The sequence below is a fragment of the Phyllostomus discolor genome, chromosome 14 (assembly GCF_004126475.2).
Source record: "Phyllostomus discolor isolate MPI-MPIP mPhyDis1 chromosome 14, mPhyDis1.pri.v3, whole genome shotgun sequence".
In the NCBI taxonomy this organism is placed as follows: domain Eukaryota; kingdom Metazoa; phylum Chordata; class Mammalia; order Chiroptera; family Phyllostomidae; genus Phyllostomus; species Phyllostomus discolor.
In genome coordinates this window covers 10,387,145-10,413,581 of record NC_040916.2, presented here as the reverse complement: position 1 = coordinate 10,413,581, position 26,437 = coordinate 10,387,145, and the positions used below count along the sequence as shown (strand labels likewise).

The window sequence follows — 26,437 nt, the reverse complement described above, 5'->3', positions numbered from 1 at the left end:
AACTAAAGAGTGTTTGCACAGCAAAGGAAACCATCAACAAAACAAAAAGACAACCTACAGACTAGAATATATTTGACAATGATACACCTGATAAGGGGTTAAAATCCAAAATTTATAAGGAACTTATACAACTCAACACCAAAAAACTAAACAGTCCAAATGAAAAATGGACAAAGGACCTGAACAGACACTTCTCCAAAGAGGGACATACAAATGAATGGCCGATAGACATATGAAAAGACGCTCGAAGTCACGAATCATCACAGAGATGCACATTAAAACCACAAGGGGACATGACCTCACACCTGTCAGAATGGTGGACAGGAATGGATGTCCCCTGTCCCAGCCCAGGAGTAAGGACACTCACTAATGTGTTAGGACAGGGCCTGACCACCCTCTCTGTCTCCTTCTCTCCCCAGCCCCCTCTGCTTCTCTTCTTGGCAGCTGCTAACAGTCATGGGTGAGGGCGCATGAGGCTGTCCTGGGGGCGGCAGAGGTCTCCAGACGCGTGTGCAGTAGTTCCCTGCTGCTCCGACTTGGAGCCACAGGCCGCAGCTACGAGCCCAGCCAGGCCCAGGACCCAGAAAAGACCAGGACAGAGTGTGGAGGCAGGGTGTGGAGAGCTCCAGGCCCACAGTTCCCTCTACCGATGGGGCCCGAGGTCCCAGCCTTCCCTCCCCTGGCTCCTGATAGTGAGTGTTGGCGGCCCACAGTCAGGGAACGTCCTTCTCCCCGCACCGGACTCTCCTCTGTTGCAGTGGGGGAAGCAGCATGAAGAAGCTGGGCCTGACCAGCTGGGCATGACTATCTGGGAGCCTGAGAGGCTGGGGGTGGCGGGGGAAGGGTGCCGCTCTGTCTCTCTTCCCACCCTTTCAACAGCCCTGCTCTAGTGGCAACATGTAGAAGAAAATTATTATTGTAATTATTTCCATTTGAGATATAATTATAGCAGCTTTCAAAGCAAAGCCTCACGCCCTTGGCACTGCTGGGCAGATTGGGCGCGCAGTTACGTCATGGAGTTGTCCCGTCTCACCTCCCTCTGTCCTCGCTTCTCTCCCGCCCCAGCCCAGCCGGCTGTGCCCCATCCCCACCGGCGTTTATGGGACTCCTCTGGCTCTGGGCCAGCGAGATCATCTGTCTCCCTCCCCACTGCCCGGGGCCTCTGGAAGGCCCCGCATGTAGCATGGGTCGTGGGCTCAGCAAGCTCTGTGCTTGGAGCCCCAGAGCGGAGGTCGCTGGTCTGGAAGGCCTTTGCTCTGGGTTCTCAGGCTGAGTGGGCATTTGCGGAGCCACAGCCATGGGGCCTGGGTTAGTGCAGCACGGGTTGGAGAAGGTCCAGGGGCATGGATGTGCAGGGACCATGGAGTCAGTTCTCTGACTCGGCCTGCTTTCCGGAGACCCCCTCACATCTCCTACATCTTCCGGGGCGCCCAAGGACGACAACCTCAGGGGAGCTGGCCGGGCGCTGGGAGGGCCCTGCAGCGGCTGCTGGCTGGGAAGCCTGGCTGCAGGTTCTTCCCTCCATCAGGGCCGTGGAGATAAGGCGGCAGCCGCCCCACCCAAGGGCCCCAAGCAGAGATACCAGTAGCCTTGTTCTCCTTCTGGAGGTGATGACTCATGAGAGAGGCAGGCGGGGAGGGCGCCTGCTGCCCTGTCTGTCTGCAGGAGCACATCCCAGGAACCCCTGGGAAAGGCAGCCACGGGCGGTCCAGAGGGCCACGTGACCCCAACCGGGATTCTGAGATGTGAGGATGGGGGCAGCCTGGGTGCGGGCGCTCCACAACTGGCCCAAATTCTCTTCTAACAAAACCGTTTGCGATCTCTGTCCTCAGTCCTCCTTTCCAGGTGCATTTCTGTTCCATCGAGTCACACAGTGGACGCAGGTCATCCGTAGGGTAGAGAAGGCCTGTGGAGAGAACCTTGAATAATGGTCTGAGTTGCTAGGAGAGAAGTCACTGCTGGTTTCCGGCAAACCATCTCCTCCTTTTCACCGTTCCGAGAATCTACAAAGAGTCAGGCAAGGGCACAGAGTCGTGCTGTGGGCCCGTCCGAGCTGTGGCACGTCCGCTGCCAGGGGCTTGTTCTTTCCTGCGCCCGCCGCTGTCTGTGTTTCTGGCTTTTCCCATCCCCTTCTCGACACTCGTCCTTCTACTGCCTGGCACCCCTGGTGCCGGGGGTGTTAGGTGACAGGCTGACCCACCGGGCCAGGGATGCAGCAGGGGGCAGGGGAGGGAGATGGCCAACCTGCCCCTGACAGTCTGCTGTGAGATGGGACCACGTGGCTAGAACAATGGAATCTGCCTGGGGTGGAGGAGGGCATCAGAGAAGCTTCTGGAAGACATCTGGACGGGGCCTTGAAGGATACGTTCCCCACGGGGATGAGCTGCAGAGGATACTCTGGGCCCGGGCAGGGTTGCCAGATAAAACACAGAACATCCAGTCAAATGCAAACCAGATGGACAGTCAAACCATTTTAGTACATGTCCCTGGTATTGCTGAGACATGCTTATACTAGAAAGCTGTTTGTTGCTCATCTGAAATTTAAACTTAACTGACCTCCTGACTTTTCATTTGCTGAGTGTGGCAACCCTAGGTCTGGGAAGCAGCCGGAGCAAAGACCGAAGCGGCATTTGTGGGAAGGAGGGGGCATCAGGCCCCTTAAATGTCACAGAACCGTGGGTGGTCAGCAACCGCGATGGATTTTGCTGGGCAGGTCCAGACGTAGGACCCCAGGCCACCTGCCAGCAAACGCCCACACCCAGGCCGTCGCCTGCAGCCGCTGCGCCAGCCCCTTCATCCAGAACCACCTCATCACCACCTGGAGGGATCCAGTGTCGAGTGCCCACTGTTCCTCCTTTTCTTCCCCAAGCTCCTGCACCCAGCCCTTCCCTTGGGTCAGCACTCATTCGGCCTCCATTCACAGAATGGCCGTCCTGTGCCAGACACCGCGCTTGGGGCTGGGGACATGGCGGCACGTGGAACCGCCACAGTCCTTGGCCATGTGGAACTTACAACGTTCACCTTTAAACATTCCTTTTGACAGCCTATGTGATGCGTGGGCATAGATAATAAAAAAACGCATTTATAAACACATACAAACTAAATTTCTCCTGTCTTCTTTTTTTTTTAACACCTATTTCAGGAAGAGGAAATTTCTGAGCCAGAGACCCCTCCTGGGGGGAATTCTTAACTCCTGTCCAGCATGGAGTTGGAAAACTGAGTTCTTGGAGTTCTCTCTGCCCCTCCATCTGTGCATGAATTAAAAAGTCCCTGGGAGCAGAGCCCTGGCGGGAGGTACAGGAGGAAGGCGACTGCCCCAGACCCCACATGCTAGTCCAATGAGGGGCACAGAGTGCACACTGAAAACCAACATTCCCCCCCACCCCGCCCCTGCTCCCCAGTCCAAACTGCCGCTAATGCAAGCACTTAGTTAGAGACACAAATTGGTGGCGAGAGCACTTTTATTTCTGTCAAGGCCACGCACAGCCCCAGGTGTTCGGCACGCTCTGGGCACCACGCACACTGGAAGCACTGTTCCACGTGGCATGTGCCCCAGGACGGCCCTGTGATGGGGACACTCATATTAGCCCTGAATGGTGAAGAGACCACGGTTCAGAGGGTGTGGGCACTCTGCCTGGGGTCTGACCGCTGGCAAGTGCTCGGCCGGGTCCGAGGTCGGGGCTTCAGGACTGCAGAGCTCGCAAAGTTAACCACACGCCAGAGAAGTGGAGGGTGGTTTGTGCTGCCGAGGTCCAAAGTGCACATGTGTGTGCGTCTCCACAACTGTGTTTGTGGTCACACCTTGGGACAGGTCCCAGCCAGCCCTTCCGATGGCTGGGGGGCCGTGCCTGGGCCTGGAGACTTTTGTTAGGTCAAGTATCTCACGGGTGGAGATGCCTTATTCTCCCTCTGTCCTTTCCTGCCCTGCAGAATTGATGTCCAGTTTGGCATCTCTAGAGCAGTAGTTTCTGACATGTGGTCCCCAAACCGGCAGCAGCAGCGGCAGCAGCATCCCTGCACTTGGGGGCCTGACCAAAATGCAAATTCTCTGGTCCTTCTGTGACTGCCACTGAATCCGAAACTCCGGGCCTAGCCACCTGGTGAGCCTGATGCTCTCTCGAGTCTGGGAACCACTCATCAAAAAGGGCTTACACTTTCCAGCTGCCACCAGGTTTCTCGGGCCTTTGCTCCACTGATGAGGAGGTGGCAGCCCCAGCGGGCTTGCTCTGGGACTAGGGCTCCCTGGCCCATGCCTGGCACGTAGTAGGTACACGACACAGACCCCCAATGTATTTTGGATAAATGAGTAAATGGCACCCAGGGTTCACATCTCTGTTACCACTTCAGGAGAGGACCGTCACTAGGACACACCTTGGCTGGACTGGAGCGCCAGGATCCTCAGGGACTCAGGCAGACCAGGGACACCCTGATGAGCAGAAGCGTGACATCTTACTGCCCGTGAGTCTCAGGATGAACACAGACCACAGGAAGGACTCCCCATGCTTGTGACTGTTAGGGTTTTCAGCAGCAGGTGTGAAAAGTGTTAAAAGTTACCACAGAGATAACTGGCTTATCTAGGGGTGTGCTGATAGATCAGTGTCTGAGCTAAGAGCTCTGGCTGGCAGCCTTTGCTGACTGCCAAGGTGTGAGTACTTCCACCTCCACCCGTGGAGACGCACACCTGGCTCCAAGGCTGCTCAGCGCGCCTCTGGCCCTAGCGACTCATTTGGAACTACAGGACTACTTGTTTGATCGTACGCAAACCATGTATCTGTATGGGGAAATGAAACAGCACCGAGGGCTGGAGATGAGAAACCTCCTCACCCCCTTCAGTCCCCAGAGGGGATTGTCTGTGACAGTTTCTGGGTTTTGTTCTACTGATGGGCCCTTCCTGGTCCCTTCTATCACTCCAGATGGCAGCTTGAACTGGCACATATTGGTCTCCCATCCCCAGTGTCCACCGATGCGCCGGCCTGGGAGACAGGACCCTAGTTCATCTTGGGCACATTTTACTCCCTGCCACACCTCTCCCCCCACACATGCTTTATTATTTTTTTTCAATCCTCACCCAAGGATATGTTTTTTAAAAATTGATTTTAAAGAGAGAGTAAGGGGTGGGGAAGAGAGAGAGAGAGTGAGAGAGAAACATCCATTGGTTCCCTCTCATACTCGCCCTGACGGGGGACCAAACCCACAACCCAGGCATGTGCCTCGACCCGGAATCGAACCCATGATCTCTTGAGTTACTGGACAATGCTCCAACCGGTTGAGCCACACTGGCCAGGGCACACCTGGTTATTTTGATGATATTTTGCAATTCTTCTACTGGTTACCTTTATGTCTTTAAATACTAGCGGCAGGCACTCCTCTGGTGTTTGTTCTTACGCCAGGTGCTGTTACGCACACTTTGGACACGCTAATGACCGAATCCTCACAGCGGCCCTCTGAGGGAGGTGGTATTTTCATTCCCATTTTATAGATGACAAAACTGAGGCACAGAAAGTTTAAGTAACTTGCCCAAGCTCATAAAAGGCAGGGAGAGGATTCGGTCTCAGACAGGGTGGCTCCAGGGGCCATGCCTTCAAGCCTCTCAGAGAAAGGTCCTATGAAAGAGGAAGTCACTTCACATGAGGGGACAAGGCAGGGGGGATGGCCAGAGGAGTATAAATATATATTTATTTACATATTTGTAAATAGGCTCTAGCCTATTTGCTTTTATTGCCCTTATAATAAGCAAGCCAGGGGGGGTGCGGGGAATGTCCACTCAAGCCTGCCTCTGCCCTGTCCAGCAGCCTGGGCTGCAATGGCTCAGGGCCTGCCCGCTACTCAAAATCCGGCAGGTGGGAGCTGCTGACGGCTTGTGGTCAGAACTTCCCTTTTCGTATGAAGGCTTCAGTAACGTGTGTCTACTGATGGGCGCTCCTTTCCATATTCGCTCCTCCCATGTGGCACCTGGTGCCCTTTCAGTCTGGAAGGTCAGAATCTTCAGGTTTAGGACGCTGTCTTCTCTTACCTCTGTAGTAACTTCTCCTTATGTTCTCTCTTGAACTTTGGGCTTCTAAGATCGATTCTCTCTCTCTCTCTCTCTCTTTGGCTTATATTCTGCAAGCTTGTTTTGTCTTTTTCTGGTAGCCCTTGTACTAAGTGTTTTGTTTTAGCAATCACCGTTTTAATTTCCAAAACTCTTTCTTCTTTATTTGCTCCTTTGTCTGCCTCATCCACCTGGCTACAGGTAACAGATGTCATCTGCCTCTCTCTGGGTTGCTCTGAAATGACAGCTTAGACTTGTCTTAGAGTCCCCGAGTGGACTCCATTCATCTTGGGGCCAGTTGTTCTGGTTTCTTATCCTGGTTTTTCCATCCCCTGGTCTCCTGGTTCCTGAAGTCAGCCGGTGTTCACTGGCCCCTGCTCCGTCTTTGTGCGAGGGGCTATGCCTGGGACCGGGAGCAGGATGTCACATTTTGTCCCCGAGGAGCTTCCCACTTCACAGTGGACTCTGTCGCGCTAGGTCAGATTCCCTGAGCACCGGGCCACCTGTGCTTGCATGTTCCTCCTGCGCTTGACACGTTGGTTTCCTGTCTGCCAGCCCCACTAGGCTCTGAGCCGGGGTTCACACTTTATATATTTATTCCAAGGAGGCCCTTGGTAAAAGTTCGATACACCTTGGTTCAATGGAACGGAACTGAGTTCTGTAATTGTTGATATATTCTCTCTCTCTCTCTCTCTCTCTCACACACACACACACACACACACACACACACACACACTGATGTTGTAGATTTGTTCCTGGAGCTTCTAGAAGGATGGGAGGGACCAGAACCAAACATCATTCCTCTGGAAGGTTCTGCAGAGGCTTGAGGATCAGAGTAACCCCTACGCTACTGTCATTCCCATCCGTCATCCACTCAGTTTCTAGACAAACACCAAGGCCACCGTTGCCTCTTCTCTCTCTCTCGTGGCTATGAACTGTCACTTTCGCCCGCAGCGTCTCAGCCGCCAGCCTTCCTCCCAGTTCTGTAATTGCCATCATTAAAAAGAAGGGGGGACAGGAAAGCACTTACCAGGCGCTCTCGGGCGTCTGCCTTCCTCCTCCTGCTCTCCCAGCACTGGAGGCCCCCTGCCAGAGGACAGCGGGCCAGGGGTCCAGACCCCCAATGCGTTCATTTATTCAGGCATTCATTCATTCAGCCACTAATGCTTCACTGAGGAAACCTTACGTATTAGACTTAGTGCCAGGCTCTAGAAACTTAAATATATATATACGGTACCCTTCTTACAGGTTTCAGGAGTTTACAGTCAGGAGACTAAAGCATTTGACATTTCTCCAAGGGTGCGGCAGACCCCACTTTACTGTCCTCGCCTGCCCCAAACTGTGCTTCTGTTGAATTTGACCTCTGCCCCCGGGCCCCCACTCTGGGCTCCTGCCTCCTTAAGTAGGTACTTAATAGATTATGTGTTGGTTGAATGAATGAATGAACAAATGAGTAGCTCACTTGGTGTAGTAGGGATACACCCAGCTTCTTCACCCTGAGGGGACCCATGGCCAACTTATTTTGAATCCCAACAACAGTTTGAGACCCATGACGAGCAGAGAGACCAAAGCTCCCAGCAGCCCCCTGCTTACTAGCAGCACCCACCCTGGGAAGGAGAGGACTCTCCTGGCCCACCGGCCGGGAGCTCGTTAAAATCCGGATCAAAGAAAGCTTGAGAAATGCAGGGTCTCATTAACTCAGGGCCCAGACAGCCAGGCCAGGGAGTGAGGGTTGTAAGGCCGGGGGCGGGGGTGTAGGGAGGCTCTGGGGTGCAAGACGTGGCTGCTAATAAGTTTAAAGGAAGAGAACCACGCTTTAACATTAGGGGCGGGGCCCAGGCCCAGGATGCCTGTCTGGAAGCTGCAGCTGCGGCAAGCACAGAGGAGGCCCCGGCTTCCTCAGGGCCTCCACAGGTGTGGCCACCTGCCAGGTGTGGTCACTGAGCCAAACTGAGCTGTAAAGTCACTGGCCGATATGAGAGGCCCTGGAATTCCCCACTTTCTGGCTTCCCTGGTCTGAAGCAACTGGCCTGCCCCTCCTGGCAGAGAAGAGGCTCTTTCCTTTGCCTCCAGGGTCGGGGAGGCCCGTGCTCTGAACTGTCCCTGGTCCTCTCATATCCTCGCTCTCGTGAGGGGGTCGGGCTGGTCTGCGGACTCCTGAGTTCTGTGAGGCAGTCACGGAGCAGGCTGGGAGCTCGGGCCTGGATTCCAGGAGGGGGTTCTCCGTCTAGGACATGTGGAAGGGATGCAGGAAACCAAGGACCGCAGGGGGCTCTGTGAGGGGAGGGCTGATTCTGAGGGTCAGGTGAGCCTGCTGAGCAGAAGCCTCCCCCCCAGCCTCCAGGGTGGCTGCTGGCAAGATCGCAGGCAGACAGGGACAGTGGGGGGACCGGACAATGTGCAGGGCCAGGGGTCGGGGAGCCCGGGCTGGCTGGGACTTCAGCCCCGCGGACATCCAGGGGCCCTTTGAGACACAGAGGTCCTGTTTGCAGGGCCAGGGCTGCTGGGCCTGCGCAGAGTGCGGCCTGGGCCAGAGGGCCTGCCAGGAAGGAGGCCCAGTCCCGGGGTGGACGCGTGGCCTGGGGTGGGTTGGGAGATGGTGGCCAGGACCCAGATGCCCAGCTGTGACAAAAGTTGCAAAGCAATGTTTATGGGAACTTCTTGGGAGGCCCTAGGAGGTGGGTGGGTAGGTTTCTTGGGGCTGGTTGAGAAGCTTGGAGTGGTCTGCTTGCAAAACAGCAGGGCGTCTGGCTAATCAGGCTGGAACACATCCCACCTGGCTCCCGGTCAGGGGCTTGGGCTGCACTGACCGCAGTGGAGCCGCGGGACACAGCTCTCCTGACCCCCAGACCCTCTGTCCTTGTGGTGAGAAGACAATTACCTTCTGGAAAAGAGCAGTGAGTTGGAGTTCTTTCCGTTTGCATGCTTTGCCTGATCCCCCGAGAAATCAGGGTGTCCCCTTCCCATCCTCTCTCTCCCTCCCCAGGAGTCCCACCAGCCCTGGCCAGACTGTGGACGTGTGGCAGCTGTGTCCACCCCTTGATGTGGGCCCCAGGGGCACCCCAGGGAGAGCGGGGGAGACAAGGGAAGAAAGGGCAGCTCTGGAGATGTCCGTGGCGGTGGCCCAGGCCAGCCTGCCCAGGCGGCACCTCCCTGCCCTGCCGGGGTAGGAAAGCCTCCTGGCCAGTCCTCTGCCTCCTTGGTCTCCAAGGGCAGGAGGGGCAGAGCCTCCTTCCTCCTTGCTCTGGGAAACAACAATGGACAAGGTCCTGCCTCAGCTCTAGACACCCGCCCCTGTGCTTAACCTGTGTGTGAGGGAGTCTGTGTACTGTGTGGTGTGTGTGAGTGGGTGTGTGTCAGTGGGTGAGTGTGGGCGTGTGAGCATGACGGCATGGGAATGAGCGTGTGAGGACGTGAGCCTGTGATACATGTGCGTGTGCTGAGCGTGTATGGGGAGTGTGAATGGGGCAAGTATGAGTGTGTGAAGAGGCTCCCCAGCCCACTGGGCCCTGCACTCCCTGCAGGGGACACTTCGGGTTGATCCGGATGCTCTCGCACAGTAATGGCAGGTGGTGGGGACAGATCATGTTTCCAGAAGGTCCAGCTTCTGCAGCTCTTCCCCCAGCTCCCCAGAGAGAGCACCCCTTCTGGTTAAAAGATCTGGTGGCTTCTGGCCTCTGTCTCCCTCTCCTAATGCCACCTGTGAGTGTGCCTGCACCTGCGAGTGAGCACAGCACTTCGTGTGTCCACTGCACAGGGGGCTCCGGGGACCCCACCGAGACGACCCCAGGAGCACACGGCTCTCCACATGGTGGGTGTGGGCAGCGTCTGCTTCTGTGGATACAGGAGACGGTCTCATCCCCTGAGGGTGTTGGGCATGGCCTTGGAGCCTTCGTCAGGAGCTCGGCTCCTGCAGGGACACTGGCCAGTGGGAACCAGGGGACACTGTGGGACCCCACCTTGGGAGCTGGGCCCACTGCCCTGGTCACCGAGGCCTCAGCTTTTCTCAGCCCCACAGGGGTAAGGCATGTTTGGGGTGAGGTGGGCTTCCAGACCGGGTGTCCTTTCTCATCTGGATTTTCAAGCCAGAGGCTCCCACACACCAGAATCTTAATGGGCCGCCACAGCCCAGGAAGGTCTTGAGGCCTGATGGGCCTAAGCACGGGCCTGTGGCAGGAGAACGGAGTTCCTGCTGGATTCGGGTGGACTGGGAGGATCCTGCCGGGAGTGGGTGTGCTTTGCTGGCAAAACAAACTTTCAGCCCAGCAGGTTCCAGGGGCCTCTGTGCGACCCCCGTGACCACCTGTGCAGAAGTGGAGAGCTTGGCCTCTGGAGCCACATGGGTCCGAGTTCAGTTCCTGGCTCTACCCTCAGCATGCTGTGAGACCATGGACAAGTGCTTCATGCCCCTGGACCTCAATTTCTTCATCTACAAAATGGGTATATGCTACTCACATCATAGAAGCGTCAGGAGGAGTGGCCCGTCTTCAGAAGACCCTACCGGGGGTCACGGAGAAGGCCAGTCAGTTGTGATAACGGCACAGGAGGCCCCGGGCGGGTGGACTCCGATGCCCCTGCATCTGGGAGGCGACAGAGAGCCGTGTGTTCCCACATTCTCCCGTGTCCCCACCCCAAACAAACACACCGGTCGGGGATGTCAGAGCGGGAAGGGCCTTGGAGGCCACTGGAGGCTGAGAGAGCAGTCAGTCTGGGACTGGGGGCCTGCGCTCCTGGCTGGACGGGGCTCCCTCTGGCAAGCACTCCGTGACGAGAGCACAGCCATCGGGCCCGGAGACCACCCGCCTCCAAATCCCGGCTCTGCCCCCAGTCACCTCCCCTCTCCGATCCTGCCCGCTCGTCCCTGAGAGGACAGCGGTACGAGCCCACTGCCTGGGGGAGCGCTGGCCAACACAGTCCACCTGCCAGGTGTGGCTCTTTGACTTGAATGAAAATAAGTAAAATTGATCCCTCGGTTGTACCTGGTACATTTCAGGCGCTCAGGAGCCACATGTGCCTAGTGGCCGCCGAACTGGACAGGGCAGACATAGGACAGGGCAGACACAGGACAGTCCCATCACTGCAGCATGCTCTGTGGGTAAGCGCCGCCTTGAGGGGCTGCTGTGACGAACATGTGACATGTGAGGCAGCGAGGACGGTGCTCGGCCCAGAGCCTGGCTCTGGCGAAAGGTGGCAGCTGGCACTGTCATTATCGGAGCCTCCTGAGGCGCCTTCCTCCCTGCTACGCGGGGCCTCAAGGCCAGGGCATACGTTGAGACTGTGGCCACGGCTGTGGTCTGAAAGTCCCACGGGACTTCGGGATGGAGAAGTGACCAGCTACGTATCCCCCTGAGTCACACTCTGAGGAAGGGGACAAATGGCTCATGCTCCATACTTTACTGATGAGGAAAATGAGGCCCAGAGAAGTGAAGTGAGGTCCCCAAAGTCCCCTGACAGAGCCGAGGCCAGAGACCTGTTTCCTAACCGCCCCCCCTTCCCATGATCCTGTCTGCCTCTCCCCATCCAGGTGCGCCTGGAGCAGGGTGCACCAGGGTCATCTGGGGGCTTCGCACAGACGCAGGGTCTAGGCTGTATCTCAGATGTCTTCCGCCAGAACTCGCAGGGCGGGGCCTGAGGTCTGCTTCCTCACCTGCAGTCCCAGGTGCCTTTGCTCTGTAGCCCCAGCTGGGAGCACCAGGCCAGGAGACCAGGGTCTGACAGGGTCTGGCCCCGGGTGGCTTCAACGTGGCAAGCTCCGGGAGCATGGCCCCCCACCCCTCACGCTCTCCTGAGCTCATTTCCCCAGAGCGCCCTTCTTCCCCTTGGACACACCTCCGAGATCCTCGGGATACCTCGGGAAAGGCAGTGAGCGAGGACCTGCAGCCAAGGCAGCTGCTCTCACCGAGGCACCCGAGGCCCGAGCCCAGGAGCCTGAGAAAGCACAGGGCTGCAGCACGGAGCAGCTCACAGAGGGACTCTCTTGGCCTGGGCATCTTGGCTCTGCCTTGGGCTGGCTTGCGGAGGACGGAGCCAGCCACTCCATCCCTGGCTGCCAAGAGCAGCCCTCGCAAGAGGACGTGGGCCAGCCTCAGTGCCGTTTGGCTCAGGGGACAGCTCTCTCCGACAGGAAGCCTTTAATCTCCGCAGCGGTGAACATGAGTGGAGAGGGACTGGCTTCCCGTCCCAGGGAGCTCTGTGGGATCGTGCCTCCCGGACAGCGGTTACAAGGAGGGCCCCTTCCGTCTGAGCGTGCCAAGTGCCTTGTTGTCCGTGTGGCAGGGGAGTAGAGGCACCACTGGCCACAGCTGCCCCCTGTGTACGTGCAGTTTCGCTGGGAGCAGGGCTTAGGCGGTGGGGGTGCAGCTGGATGGCCCACAGTCATCTGGAACGGGCGCTCTCCAGAAAGTTCCCCTGCTCTCCACAGCTGGCTTCAGACACTGTCACGTTCCGGGGAGGAAACTCTCAAGAATGGGGACCCCTTGGGATGTAGTAGGAACTCTGTCTCCTACATCCTCTGTTCAGGGCTTAATAGGTCGTGACAGGGGGCTCTTCTCAGGCACCGGCCCCCTCTTCCTGCCCCAGAAGAGCAGAGCCCGGGAGAGTCTCCACCTGGCTGATGCTGCAGAGGGGACGTTGGGTTCAAGGACTCTCGCCCCTCCTCCCCAGGGAAACGGACAGGGAGGATATCTATATGTGGGTAAATGACCCCTCAAGGTACACTCACTCATTCATTCCTTTCTCATTCATTCATTCAACACACCTTTACTGAGGGGTTCTTGTATGTTCCAGCCTCTGGGGAACAGTAGCAAACAAAAGACAGAACCCTTATTCTTGGGGAGCGAACATTCTTATGGGAGAGAGGGGAGAGGAAAGATAAATAAACAGGTTAGCGCACACTGTAATGGGAGCTGGAGAAGCGCTGTTTCCCATAGGATGCTGGGGAAAGAGGCTCACGAAGCATTTGTTGCCTTAGTGCAGCTCTTCCCTGGCGTTAGAAACATCCTGACGCTCTGTGCCCACCACCGTCAGTGTCTTAGAATCAGAGGTTAAAACACCCATTGAGGCCCCCTGTGTATCTCCTCATTACCCCCGTGCACACCTTCCCTGAGAGTGAGATATTCCTACACCTAAAGTTACCCACTGTGGACACAGAACTTTTATGATGTAAATAATAAATAAACATTGTCAAGTTCATGTTGTACTTCATTTAAACTTGGGGCTGACTGTAAATTCTGCTCACATCACCTTGGGCTTCATCCCAGGAAAGTGTTCCCTTTGGGCCACTCTCTTAACTTCTGCTCTCCTGAACCCACACCTTGGGATCGGCCCTGCTTTGTCCCCCCCCCCCCCACACCTGTTTTAAGAGGACAGAGGTGCCAAGGTGTAAGTTATGATGAGGAAAGCCTGCCTGGAGGCCCATCTGGAAGTACTGATACCAGTCTCCCAGACTGATAGCATTCAATCAGGGCCTGCAGGCAAGTCCTTTCCCGGACAGGCAGTGGGTGTGGTGGATTTAGAGGCAGAGACACAGTGGGTCGGAGTCCCTGCTGCACCGGAGTCCCTGCTGCACCGTGGCCCAGAGGGAGCTGGCTTGGGGGTCCGGCAGTGTCAGAATCCGAGCACGGTGCTGCTACCTCCTGGTTGCCTGTGTCCTTCTGCGCCTCGGTTTCCTCATCTGTAAAATGAGGATCTTCCCCTACCTTTAAAACACTGTACACCAGTTCCTGGCATATATTAAACACTTGATAGATGACATTAGCTTTTGGGCAAATGGCTTAATCTCTCTCAGTTTTGATTTTTCATCTGTGAAAGTGAGATATCAATATATCGGTGTCGTGGGGTTATTGTGAGGATGAGATAGGTAGCATCGCTCGTCACAGGGCCTGGGGTTCGTTAGCGTGTGTCCACTCTACACAGGGAGCTCGTGCGGAGCGGGCCGGCAGCAGGCAGAGAGGTGTGCCGCAGGGCAGGTCCTGCCCCAGCAGCCTTCCTCGCTGCAGGTGGGCCCTCTCCTATGGCCCCTGGCTAGGCCAAGGAAGAGAGATTAAGGGGAGGAAGTGGGAGGAAGGACTTTCTGGGTGTTTTTTGCTGATCTAAATTCCGGTTTCAGAATCAGACCTGACAACAGCGGTAAGGCACCAGCTGAGCAGATCACATCATTAAAAGAGGGTGGAGTGCTATGAGGCCAGGGGTGGGAGAAAAGTGCAGTCTCACCGCCCCACTTCCCCTGCGGGAGACACAGTTCTGCTTCTCCAGCCTCACCATTGGCCTTCCCATCTGCTGACTCATCATCACGCAGCTCCAGCTCCGGAAAGCTGGGCGAGTGGCAGGAGGCCTATTAATAGCCTCTGCCTAGGACGCTCATCCCTGACTTTTCCTAAGACAAGTTTGAAGCCAGCCTTGGTGCCCTAGCCCTCATTCTCACCTCCTTCCCCTCCCCCCTGCCCCCCACCCCGCACGCTCCTCCCAGAGACTGAGGTGACGGTTTGGCCACCAAGCGGTGCCCAGAAGGCTCTGGAACTGCCATCCCATCATTTCTAGATTGGTCGGGAATTTCAAAATGGCAGCCTATGCACTCAGGTCGCAGGGCGAGGCGTGGGGAGATGCCCATGGTGTTCCAAAGGGCCGCCACCCAGCTACTGAATGGGAAACCATAGCAGATAAGGAAGGGGATGTGAAACAAACCCTTGAAAGTGTGCCCCGGCCCAGCAGAGTGCAGAAAGCAGCAGCGCCAGCCAGCCAGGCCAGGTGTTGGGGGAAGCGGCTGTGGCCCCCGAGTTTCTGCCCACTCTTGGGTCACACACCTGGACTGCGTGTGGTGGGGGGCCATGGTGCTGGCTGCTACCTCTCTGACCACAGCCCCACACAGAACAGCTTGCTTTGGGAGTGCCACCTGCTAAGGTGAAGAGTGGGGACTGGGGGGATAGGATCTGTGGCAGAATAGACTGAAGCCCCCGGTGAAGAGATGAGTGGCCCAGGTTCTTGGACCCTGTACCGGGAACGGGTGGCACAAGCCCCGTGGGGGTCGGGGAGCTTTGCATGGGTGGATGAATCAGTGGCAGCCTCTTGTGGTACAAGATAGGACACCTCTGTGGGCCTCAGTTTCCTCAACCACAGAAAGATGGTGCTGGACAAGGTGAGTCCTGAGGTCTCTTCCAGATGGGATATTCCTAGTTACTGTCGTGTGCCTATTCAGAAAGTGTGGCTCCGTTCCTGAGTGAGGGGAACAGCTCAGGGGTCAGGTGATGGGTAAGCAAGGGACAGAGGGGGAGGGCTGGGGGCTCTCTCTCCCTCAGAATCCCTCCCCATCTACCCCTTTCACTAGGCAGGCTCCCCTGTGGCTCCTCCCAGGCCACCTTGCTGGAAGGTTCACGGCTACAGTGGAAAACAGAGCCGAGTGTGGGGCGTGTCCAGGCCTGGGGCAGGCCTTCCGCCTTAGGCAAGGTCAGCTGACTCTTGCTTCCTCTTCCATCCCCCTTCCTGCCCACAAGCCTTCCCTTTCCCTCCAGCACCTCTGTGTTCGAGTCCAGATTCAGAAGGCTCCCCAGGGGCACAAGGGCTCTGTGAAGGAAGGGAAGTGATGTGAAGCGGGGCTGGTAATGAACAGCAAGTGTGGCCTGTTGGCGTGGGGGTGGTGGAAAGAGAGGCAGATGGGCACGGAAGCCCTAGAGCCAGAGGACACCTTGGCATGGAACATGAGGGCTCCCCCGACTCCCAGCAAGGCCTGCGTGGCTCCCAAATTCTGTCTTCACTTTTCCACCTTTAAAGTGGACGAACCTGCCCCTTTGTCTCAGAAGGAGGTTGCGAGCATTCACAGAGCTCTTCGACAGCCTGTTGCTCACCAGCCCTGGCAGAGTTGTGGGGGGTGGCGGCAGAGACGCAGAATCACCTGTGGCAGGGACGTGTCATTGGGAACCTGGAGGCACTAGGGGGTTAATGGACTAACTGCTGGGGTGGGAATACTTCAGGCTACTTGGACATCACCGCAGGGGAATCTGGGCTGAGACGCCCCTCCCTCTGCCCCCTGAACTTGGCATGAATGGAAGATGGGAGCAGCTGAAAGGACTTCCTGGCTCGCATGTCTGTTTAGCAACTGCTCGTGCCTGCCGAAGCCACCTTGCACGCGGCCCCTGCGTCCAGATTTCTGCAAAGCAGTGCCAGGAAAGCATGGGGGGAGGGAGGGGCACCTGGCCGATGAACTCAGATGGAGCCAAGAGGGAGCTTTTGGTATGAAAATGGATTGTCTTTTGCTCGGTCGATATTTCTCTGGCATTAGCGTGCTGACTGGGAAAGACAGGCTTTTGGCCCCAAAAGTAAGTCTTCCTGGAACAAACAGGCCAGTGAGAACTAACCCAGCCCAGAGAGACAGGGTGCTTTTCCTTTTCAGTGTGGGACCTGCAACTGCAAAAAACGAGGGGCGCTCACCAGCTGGAGGAGGGGCCGTGTGCAGAGAGCACAGCTTCTGGAATCGAACTGGCTGGGTTCACAGCAGAACCTCTGACTGACTGTGTGACGTGGCTTCAGCTTCCTTATCTAGGAAGTGGGGACAGCCATAGGTGAGGCTTACACTGAGGGTTTTTTTTATAAAGCAGTTAGAACTACACCTGGTACGTGGTAAGAGCTCGGTAACGATTACTTACAATTATCATTTTATTACAGACATTTAAGGGCACCATTTAATCATTAAGGACATTTATAATGTAGTTGAAGGGATAAGAAACACACACATGCACATTTAGATAATAAAGGATGCTTTAAATGACTCAGCGTGGCAGCGCACAAATGGAGTGTGTGATTGATCGCCAGATGGTGGCACAGCTCCTACTGGGCCCACAGTCCATTTCTAAATGGCCAGGCCAGCTCCGCCCTCAGCCCCATGGAAGGCGCAGCCCGATGGGACCATACACCCATTGCTCGCCCACGAGTGTTCGGACCAAGGGTGAGTACTTGACCTGGTAGCTGGCCCACTGCAGGCTGCAGAGACTGGGCGTGGCCTGGTGGAGAAGGATTCATTTTGCCAGATTCTTTCTAGGAAACCTGTGTGACACCCCATGGAGAAAGTGAGAAACGTGGAGGGAGCAGAAGCTGCAAGGACCCCCTGAGGTGCAAGCAGGTCGTGAGGGGGCAGGTGGACACCCACATTACAAGGAGACAACGGCTCTGACGACGACGCTGGATACAGCCTCTACAGAGGGGATACAGGAGCCAAACGCAGTGTGAGAAGGAAGGGGACCAGCTGGCTCTGGAAGAGAGACAGGAAGGGGTGACTCGGGGAGCTGCCTCAGTTGTTTCTGAAGAAACTTAAGTGAGTTTTTGATTCTTGGGACTGAGGAAGCTGGAGTACATGGAGCATGGAAGCTGCAGCAGCCTGAGGGGGGCAGGGGGGCTCCTGTCTGGGAGGCCAGGAGGACACAGACCGGGCACAGGGGCTGCTGCAGGGAGGAGTGCTAAGGGAACAGACACGGCCATGGAGAAGCGCGAAGAGTACCTGGGCCAACGAGAGTAGACTGCTGGTTGGAGCTGAGGATGAGACTGGAATTTGCAAATATTTAGAAAGACACATTGTTGTACCAGTTGGATGCTTTCGGTTGCACCTAACAGAAAACCCAAACAAATCCGGGTTCAACGCCTACGGCAACAGACTGACTCACGTCTGGGAAAAGTCGGTAGGTGTGGCAGCCTTCAGTCAAGGTCTGATCCAGGGTCCAAAGGCCACAGGAAGGACCTCACGTTTATGCCTTTCCACCCTCCCGAAGAAACCATCACCCTGAACCTTCCGGCCTGGCTCAGGGTCAGTCTGCTGCATGACCGACCAATGTACCAGAAGCATAATTTAAGGAAGATTCTTTTTTCAAACCAGTCAATGAAGAGGCACGTATTTTTCATTTGATTCAGAAATGTTGGCTTTCAGCAATTGGCTTTCAGAAAATTGTTTGTAGGCACCTTGTCCTGCTTCCAGCTGTGCTCAAGAACAAAGGTGGCTGGTAGCAGCCCCTAGGAGTGTAAGCTTCTTCATGTATAGGAGGAGAAAGGGCCTGACCAGCAGAAGTCCCGCGGTTCACTCTGGTGGATCACCTGGGCTCACATGCCATCCCCTGAGCCAATGACACTGGCACGGAGAATGTGCTGGCTGGAGGGGACCTAGCTCAGTGCCTCTTTCTGACCAGTCACTAGGGTCAGGGTGATGGGGATTCAATGTTGGGGGGGTGGTTAAGCTGTTCAAGCCCTACTCCTGAGGCTGGGGGTGGGTGCAATCATACCGTGGGCACATACATGGCTGGAAGGCTCCGCGGAAAGACCTTGGAGGTCACAGACACAGAGGAGGCGATTGGTGATGCTGATTACAGCTGGGGACAGTCCTGAAGAGCCAGCCAAAGGGTGTGGACTTTATTCTACAGGCAGCCAAGGGGCCGGACCCTGGAGGTTTTTAGATCTGGGATGCCACCTCTTCTGGGCGGTACGTTAAGACTCGTCTGACTGCAGGATGGACAGGAGAAGGGGCACGTCTGGCAATCTAGTAGAGCTGGTGGAGAACGCAGGAGCTCGGGCAGCGAGGACTGGAACTGAGGAACTGCAGTGAGAAAGGAGAGAGAGGGGCAGCCAGAAAATAGGTTGAAAGAAGAAGTCACAGAAATGAGCATCTTGTTCGACATCGGGGAAGTGGGTGGATGGGGGCAGAGGGGGAGTCAAAAAACGACCCCAGGGTCTCTAACCTGGGTGAGATTTTGGGGTGTCTGCCCCACATCCTTAACCCTCTTCTCTAGCAGCTATCCCCTCGCTCACGGGGGGGGGATCCTTGTCCTGGAACCCCATTGTTCTGGTGGCCTGGCAGTCCTCCTAGGTCTGCAAATGGACCCTTCCCTCCTTCTGGAAAGTGCTCACTGCCCCCACCCTTTCCTCCATGGTTATCACGGAGGCCACTGTGCTAACACATGACCCCTGCCTAGGGGCACCTGGCCCGAGATGGGGGAGTCTGAACTCTTCGACTTGGCAGTAGAACTGGGAAAGGCATGCCTGTCTCTCCCTGGGAGGTTGAAGATGGGACCAGGACCGCTGGGGACCTGCTCCTGACGTCTTCCTTCCACACAAGCAAGGAGCAGAGAGGAAGCCGGCCTGGAACACGGAGAGGAACGAAGCGGAAGCAGATACGGCCTCTGGGAGCGAGCCGGGGACAGCTGCCTGGATGCCTGCAGACCGTCCGCTTCGTGCTGCCCTTCCTGCTCTTGGGTCTGGGGAACTCCTTTCGGCTTCTTCAAACACATTGGAAGCAACTATGTCTGAAGTGGGGAAATCAAGAGTGGCTGCTGGTTCTAAAAAGATACTACATTCACCCTTGAACACCTTGAGGCGCTGGGGCACCAACCCTCCTTAAAGTTGAAAATCTGCATGTATCTTCTGACTCCCCCCAAGCCTAACTGCAGTTAGTTGTTCCTCGGTGTCTGTGAAGCATTGGTTACAGAACTCCCGTGGATCCCCAGCTTTCCATGTGCTCAGTCCCTTACATAACATGGTGTTGCACAATGCATCCAGTCGGCATTTGCATCTGGGGATTCCCAACTGGATGGAAAATACTGTTTTCTGTCCTCGCTTGGTTGAATCCAAGCTACAAAACCCAGGGATGTGGACGGTGACACTATATTTATTGAAAAACAAAAGACCCTCATGTATAAGTAGATCTGTGCACTTCAAACCTGTGTTGTTCAAGGATCAACTGTACATTGATTTGGGACTTGTTTGCATCACCAGTGAGTCCATTGGAGGTATTCGAGCTGGACCATCACATAGAGGAGATGTCATCACTTGGCGAGCAGACCTTTGTTTTGGTAAAGACGGAAGGAGTGGGCATGCGTGAGATGCCCCAGAAAGTGTGGAGGGAAGTTCAGAGGCACCTTGCAAGGTAACCGTATTTAGAGATTGGAAGGTGAAAGGGGGACCCAGCAAAGAGATCGAGGGATTTACCAGAGATTTGGGGGAGCTCGATGGTAGTGTCCAAAGAATGCAAAGGGGCAGTTCAAGGATCTCTGGGGTTGGTTGATTCAGCAGCTCAAAAATGTTACCTAGAACCCAGGTTCGGTCCACCCCTCTGCTCGGCTGCACTCAGCTCTGGCTTCACCGAAGTGCACATTCCTCCCTTGGCTGAGTGACTGGAACGGTGGAAAAGAGACAGAGAACGTTATCCCGGCCACGGAATCTAAGCTTCTCTCTGTGAGCCGATTGAGCCACTTTCGATCATGCGCACACCCTTAGTCCAGTAAGACTCCACAAAGAAATGCCATTGATGGAGGGCTTAGACCAATCCGGAGCCAGTCCTTGAGCTGGGGGTGGGATCAGTGTCCCCTGAAACGCTGGCCGAGGAGAGGGTGGAGGCTCCACAGAACACGCCCAGGGTTTTTGGGGGGAGGAAGGAAGGGAAGTGGAAGCGGCAGGGGCGATGAACAGTTTCCCACGTGGACCCCAAGAGCAGCGTGAGCTGGCCCTGGTTCGCCTGGTTCTCGCTGTCTGTGCTTTGTACACAAAGTTCCCGGATTGTTCGCACCCGGTTCCTTTCTCCCGCCTGATCTTCTCCTACGCCGATCCCTCGGTAGGTAATAGTCTCCATGATATTTGCCTGACTAATTCCTGTTCTTACATCAAGTCTCACTTAAATGTCCTTCCTTAAAGAGAACTTTCCAATCCTCCTACACTAAATAGCCACCCCTCCACTTGTGTCCCTATCGGAATCTAATTTCAAGTTGGAATTAAGCTTACGTTGCGTGCATTGGTGGCTCCATGGGGCAGAGGCCCCCAGCAGTGAATCCTCGGGGGCTGGCTCACAGCAGATGCTCAGGAAATATTTGATGAATGGGTGAGTTACAATAGATTATTCACGCACTTCTTTTTCTAATGCATATTTATTGTCTGTTTTAAGTACTTGAAACATCTTTTGAAGTAACTTGAATATAAATATTCCTACAAAACAATATCTCTTCCAAAAGACTGATGACTTTAAATGAACCAAAATAATAAGGAAAGCTTCCAGAGTCCAAGCAATGCGAGCTACTTTTGTCCTGTATCTTTACTCAGTTCAAGTCATTTATGCTTCCCATCAGTTACACAGATAAAAAGACAAGACTAGGGGGAATTGCTGAACTGTTTAGACACTGCCCTTGTTCCACAGCCTACCTCATTAGTTAATTATATTATCAAGCACTTACTGAATACCTCCTCTGCATCAGCCCGTGGGCTGGGCTACAAGGCTTGGCCCTGTTTCCTGCAGGTTTACCTTAGGGTCACTCTATCTACCAAGGCGAGAAATAAATGAAGACATCTTCAGGATGGTTTTCTAGGACAAGGATTGAAACAAATAAGCTTTCCTGGTTAACCTTTAGGTAATTCAATTAACTTCTATCACCAGAACATTCTAGTCTGCTTTGCCAGCCAGAGTTTTTACACAGGCGGGGATTAAGCACCAGCAATCTGTGAGGTGGGGAGGGGCGGGCGGGCTGGGAGCTTGTTTGAAACCATGTTCACACAGCAAGCACACTGTGTCTGCTCAGGGTGGAAGGCTATTCGGGGTGGCTAGAGGTGGCTGTTGGAAATTATGGGATAACCAAATCATTGTCTTCTCACTACTCCTCGCAGCCACTGATCCTAGTTAACCGAAGCATCATCGTATTTCATTTATCAGACTTTGGATACCTCAGGCTTCAGAATCCACGAAGATTTCCAAAAGAGAATTTCAAAGGGAGGAAGCAGCGGTGGTCTGCTGGGCTCACTTGTTTATCGATATATTTTCCAGCTGCCCTGTCTTCTTCTCTCAGAGGGAGATGTGGGCAAGCGCCGGACTGTCCCGCTGATGTCCACGGCAGGCTATGAGACAGAGATGATTTAACTCTTGTTTTTTTTGGGGGGGGGAGGGTTTTTTTTCTTTAGCCTTGAACAAAAGAGGAAAATGTAGCTAGAATGGAAACTGGCAATATGGAAGCATACACTTACCTACCTTGCAGAGACATCATGGCGTCAAAACCAGAGGCGTGGCCGTGCCCATAACAAAGGAGGTGATTGAATAGCTTCCCAGTGGCCTTTCGTGTTTTATTACCACCCACCCAGTCCTGACACACTGAGAGGAGAAAGGCTAGTTTATATTTATCCTTCTCATTTATGCTGAACGAACAAATTTCACCGAAGGAAAGCAAAACGAGACAGGTCTGGTTTAATTGCACAATCGGATATTAATACACTGCTTTTGAAGATAAGTGCTTTGTGACCTCAGCATGAATCAGCTGTCAGAGGAGGAGATGTGTAATGCCTGCCACTCGCGGTATATGGTGTGGTTGTAGCGTGATGGGGGCCGGGCTTCATGCTCACGTGATGTGTGTACCACAGAGCAGCTGGATTAGGGAGAATGTGTGACCTTGGACCTCTCCCTCTTTTTCCTAAAATCTGCTCAGGAAGCTAGGTTTTGTGGTGATGCAGTCCTACTAGATGAAGGCTCGTAATGATAACTATACTCCTGGTAATAGCTAACCTTCACCATGCACCGGTCATGGGCCAGACTCCCAGGTAAATGCTTTGCATCCTTATCTTTGGAGCCCTCTGCCACACTATGGAGTCTCTTTTGTCATCTTACTGTTTTTCTCGTCTTGCAGATGAGGAACCTGAGCAGGGAGCCCTTCAGTCACTTGCCCGAGATCATACAGTGGAGGGTTAGACCTAAGCATGCCTGGCTCAGGAGAGATCTCAGAATCCAAGAGCTGAGGTTTCAGGGCCCTTCCCTTAACACGCCCCCTTGCAAGGCCCTGCACCGAATTTTGTATTTGTAATTTTGTGTTCTTTTTCTTAAAGTGGCCCCAAACTGTCTTAGCTGTAGTTCCCACAAAAACTGAATCCATCTCTAGCTTGACTTCAGAGTCTTCGTTCTTAATCTCCAAACCACAGTTTTTAACCGATTATAAGTTAACTGAACGTCAAGGACTATTTTATTCCCAACACAAAGCAGGTGCGTGATTTCAGCTCAAAGTGTGAATGAAAGCACAGATGACCTGATAAATATGCTACTTGAAAACTGCTGGGGATTGATCTCTACTCTTGGTTGAAAACCACGGATGTATTTAAGAGCCGGGAAGCCAGAGTGCCCTGGGAATCCTTAAAATAAAAGCCGATGTAGGGCGCAGAGCTGCAGCAGGCCTGCAAGACAGTGACAGGAAGGGTAGATTCTTCCCTGTGTCCCTTCACTGTTGGTGAATCGTGGAGAATGCCCCGCTGGTGAATTTGCAGCGACTTCCTCTTTGCAGGCACTTTCATAAGAGACACCTCATTTCACTCAGCGTGTCCAATTAAAGGGAGACAAGCAAATTAAAAGGAAGTCCCTGAGGTGGTGGAGACTCAGTGTGCCTAAGTGGATAAACAGCATGACTGAATCCCGACCCTGCCGAACGCCAGTGCTCAGGGCTGCCTTTGAACAAGTAGTTCTAGTTCTGCAAGAGTTTGCTGGTGTCCTGTCAACGAAAGGCTAGGAGGAAATGTGTGTGAAACAAGAGTTTTTGTAAGACACACAGATGGTGAGGATTGATACGCATTGGAAGTGACCATTGAAGGAGCTTGGAAGGTGTATGTATGTTTCTTATGCTTACTCTTGTCTCCCAGTAAGGAGCCGGGGGAGTTTTGGAGGTCTCTTCCAACCTGGAAATTCCAGCATCCTAATGGGATGCATGCTCTCCATGATTCACACTGAGCTATGCGTCAGAGTGAGGACATTCCAAAGAGGGTGGAAGGCCCTTGAGAATGATGAGTGGTGGTTCCCAGGATTACTTATGCCTTTCTGGTGACCTGGCTCCCTGTCCTCTGCCCACGAGTTTCACGCAGGCGCACTCACCCGACTCAGAGGAATTCGTCCCATCTGGATTTGGGTGCCTCGTGTACAAAAGAAATGACTTGGTATTACATACATTAAGGCTACAGGCACTTGCTCTTGTCTGGAAGAGTGGAACAATCAGCAAAATCACAAACTGTCTGCCAGATATTGGGGCTGCTCAGAGTCTAGTCTTAGGAACTTACTGCCGTGGTAAGAGGTATCAGGACTTAAAATCGTTGGCTTTCTACACAAATCAATCAACAACTTCAGTCAATATCCTAACGGGATACAAAGGAGGAGGAAGAAGAGAAAGAGAAAGACCTCGAAGAGGGATAAGGTGACGAGGCAGTCACTTTCCCTGTCATACAGAAACACACATTACAAGTGCTCAGATATGTGTGTGGTAATCAAAAGGATGGCCCACAAACCTGGCTCCTATGTATTTGCCCAAGTGAAATGAAGGCACATATGCACACAAAGCCCAAATACTTACAGCAGCCTTGTTCACCATCACCACTCACATATCCCTCCGCTGGGGGACGGATACACAGACCGAGGTAGAGTCACACAGCGGAACACTGCTCAGCAACAGGAAGGAGGGAACATTGTGATACATGCGACAACGTGGACGGATCACATGGACACTGCGCCGAGTGAGAGAAGCCAGGCTGGAGATGACACTCTAAGATTCCATTTACATAACGTTCTAGAAAAGGCAAATCGCCAGGGTCAGAAAAGAGCTCAGTGGTTGCCAGGGGTTAGAGGAGAGGGGAAAGGGCAGCATGGGGGACCTGGGGAGAATGCAGAGCCGTTCTCTGTCTTACACACACTACACATTTGGCAAAACTCAGAACTGCATGCCCCCAACAGTGAGGTTCACTGTACACACACTAAAAACATGAAATAAAGTAAATCAGTATTACACCATACAGCTGTAGACAGATCCACAAAACGTCATAGAGAGCAGAAATAAAGTGAACTATAGTTAGTTTTGCTGAAGATGTCATTTCAATTCCACGTGGGTAAATTACATTTTTAAGTAAATGGTGCTGGGAAAACTTGTCCTCATCATTAAAAAAGATACCTACATTACCCCCGAGCTCTGTGGCTCAGTTGGTTGGGCATCATCCCGCAAAGCAGAGAGTCGCTGGTTTGATTCCCTGGTCAGGGCACATGCCTAGGCTGGGGGGGTTTGGTCCGCAGTTGGGTGTGTGCGAGGGGCTGCCAATCTATGTTTCTCTCTCACATGTTTTTCTCCCTCTCTTTCTCCCTCCCTTCCCTTCTCTCGAAAAATAAATAGATGAAACCTTAAAAAAAAGATTCCTACATTAAACCTTAAATCAAAATAAATTTCAGAAGGCTTAATTAAAGATTTAAACGGGAATAAAACTGAGGATACTAGAGGAATATACAGATTTTTAAGTAATCTTGGAGAGGGAAAGAATTATATAAAAATCAGAAACCATAAAGAAAAAAAGGACTGATTTGACTATATAAAACACTTGAAAAACTCAGCAAAAATAAACAAATAATAACTATTAACAAGTCAACAGACAAATGACAAAATGGGGAAAACATCAACAGGACATCTGGTAGTCAGCAATACCTGCAGCGAATGCTGGGGTGTGCGGCCTTGTTCCCACAGCAGTATCAGGGTGCTAATCCCCTGGTGTCACTGCGGGGGTTTCTCTCCTGCAGCTGTCAACAGCTGAAGTCAACCACTCTGCCGGGGGCAGCCCCCAACCCCCAACCAGGGGCAGCCAAGGATCGGTTGGTTAAAGGGTGTAAAGGCTCGGCCCTCTTGCCGCAGCACGGAACTGCGAAGGGCCACCCAGCCCCAGACCTCCCCGCCCCCCCGGGGCCAGCAAGTGCAGCCTCCTGCCCTGCTTTACTCACCTTCTCTTAGCGGCTGACCCCAAGGGCAAGCCCCGAACAAACTCCTGTGTGGGAACCCGAGGGACTCAACCTCTGAACCTTCATACATAAAGAACTTTTACACATCCACAGGAAAATAGAAAAATGGGAAAAAGTCAAAAACAGCCAGTTTTCACATACACCATAATTAAAGTTACCTGTACCTTTTGTCACAGCAAGTTCACGTCTAGAGACATCATATCGAATCTCACAAGTGTGCAAGGCTATATGGTCAAGGCTGCTCATGGGAGCCTGGTGTGTAAGAGTCAAAGACTGGAGACAATCTTCACGTTCACCATGAAGTTAAATAGTGTGATTCTACGTAGTTATTAAAACAGTTCAGAGGCTTATAAACGTGAAACAGTGTTCAACATTTAAATACATTCCTTAAAACACATTCTGTAAAATAGATTACACAATACATAATACGTAAAATGGAAAAGCAGTCTGGAAGGTTATAGAAAAAATTTTAGTAGTTAATTATTTTAGGATTATGAGGGATGGTTATTTTCCTCATATTTTGTTATATTTTCTGAAAGATTTTTATGACAAGTATAATATAACTAGAAGAAAATGAAAGGATTTTAATTTTAAAGGATTTTATTGGGTAAGGCTTTAGTACAAAATTCAAGGCCTGTTTTTATTTTCTTATTTCCAATTGT

At 53.5% G+C, this 26,437-nt stretch overlaps 1 long non-coding RNA gene across 1 annotated transcript; it reads right to left on the bottom strand.

The window, feature by feature from the left end:
- Positions 1-20,917: 20,917 nt before the first annotated feature.
- Positions 20,918-25,285, bottom strand: LOC118498173. Its single transcript, XR_004900691.1, has 3 exons — positions 24,370-25,285; positions 22,008-23,920; positions 20,918-21,941 (listed from the first exon to the last, which is right to left on the bottom strand). It is a non-coding gene; the product is annotated as an uncharacterized LOC118498173 (long non-coding RNA).
- Between the last annotated feature and the right edge of the window lie 1,152 nt (positions 25,286-26,437).